The sequence below is a fragment of the Aethalodelphis obliquidens genome, unplaced genomic scaffold (assembly GCF_003676395.1).
Source record: "Aethalodelphis obliquidens isolate GAN/ISIS:26980383/991018 unplaced genomic scaffold, ASM367639v1 scaffold17, whole genome shotgun sequence".
NCBI lineage: Eukaryota > Metazoa > Chordata > Mammalia > Artiodactyla > Delphinidae > Aethalodelphis > Aethalodelphis obliquidens.
In genome coordinates, this window is record NW_020837961.1 from 13982039 (window position 1) to 13983829 (window position 1791).

Genomic DNA, 1791 nt, shown 5'->3' on the forward strand with positions numbered 1-1791 from the left:
AGTCCTATTTCTCTAACAGTACTGCTGAGTCATTCTCAGTTAAAATTATGTCCAATTATGAGTAACAGGAAATCTCAAATTATAGCTGCTTACTCAAGATAGAAATTTGTAGATAGAAATTTGTTTCACTCTCAAAAAAATATTGGCAGACTATGACGAATATGGTGACTCTGGTCTCCTTAGGGACCCAAGCTCCTTCTGTGCTCTACCATCTTTAACATGTGGCTTTTACCTTGCTGTGCAAGATATCTGTTCTAGTTCTAGATATTGCGTCCACATTCCAGCCTTCACAGAAGTTTTGTTACCATTTTCCTTACATTTCCCTGGTCACACCTAACTGCAAAAAAAGCTGGAAAATATTATAGTTTTGGCAACCCATTTGCCCAGCTTAAGTTCATGGGGTCTATTACGAGAAGAAAGTGAGAACAGATATTGGGAGACAACTGGTAGCCTCTACCACTAGTCTACCCTTTAGCAAAATGTTCCTGCGTGGGTGCAAGGACTGTTTGAAAGGATTTACATTCTCTACACTTAGGTTCATTGTTGGGAAGGAAGAAATTCCCACACATTCTTATTCACCAGAGGCGGCATATGCAAAAGTGGAACAAAAGACTGAGAAACATGAGGAAAAACCAAGAGGAATGAATATAATTGCTCTAGTCAGGAAGCTTGTGGTTTCAGTATGTAAGCATGGACCAAGGCATTGATGTTGCAAACACTATGAGGATAATTGCATCTCCTGTTGCATTAAAGTTTTCATCAGAATGTTTAGCATGGGATACTTGATCCAGTGCTGCCTCTGGATTCCCTCTGCATTTAGGCATCTGTTTACACAGCCATTCCGGCTACTTTCTCTCTTCTACAATAAAGAAAACTTCCAGCTCAGAGCTTCTCTGGGCTCTTTTGTTAGTGTATACAAGGATACTAGTTGCTTCTTGCGCTGGGTCAGAAATCTGGATGATGAACTGCATGCCATTATAGCTGGATTTTTGGTGGGAATATCAATGATGTTTTATAAAAGCACAATTTCCATGTATTTAGCTTCCAAATTGGTAGAGACAATGTATTTCAAAGGCATTGAAGCAGGAAAGGTTCCCTATTTTCCCCATGCAGACACTATCATCTATTCCATCTCTACAGCAATTTGCTTCCAGGCAGCTGTCATGGAAGTTCATACCTTGAGACAATCTTACTGAAGTTCCTTTTAAGGCTCACCAAGGGCAGATTTGCCGTCATGAACCGAAAAGTCCTTGATGTTTTTGGTACTGGTGCATCTAAACACTTTCAGGACTTCATCCCTAGGTTAGATCCAGGATACACAACTGTAACACCAGAACTGCCCATCGAGTTTCCTTGAAGATGACTGTAACTTGTTAATGTGACTTAATGTTTCATTATTTTTTCCTAGACAGTTAATTATGTTGAACACAAATAAGGGGGCCTGAGCTTGAACGTCAGTGTTATTTCAATGAGAGATGCTCTTTTTGTTGTATGTTTTTCTTACCAATCAGAAATACAGCAGCTTTTTAGGAAAGTGTTGCTTAATAATTAAGCTCGCTCTATAGCCAGAATCTCATTCTGGATCACTGTAATGGTTGACATTATGATATATTATAGATTAAATTATGTCCACAAGCAATCTTAAATACTTTATGCAGAAATGTAGTAACAAATAAGAGTATACTCAAAATTACTCTAAAAGATGTTTTACTTCATTCCAATATAATTCTTGGTTAAAACTAAGAATATTTCTACATTTTAGGATACAAAGGATCACAGATACATGGATTT

The 1791-nt window shown here is 37.9% G+C and overlaps 1 pseudogene; it reads left to right on the forward strand.

Annotated features, from left to right (window-relative positions):
- Positions 1-479: 479 nt before the first annotated feature.
- Positions 480-1357, forward strand: LOC113625977 (transmembrane protein 135 pseudogene; annotated as a pseudogene).
- Positions 1358-1791: the final 434 nt, after the last annotated feature.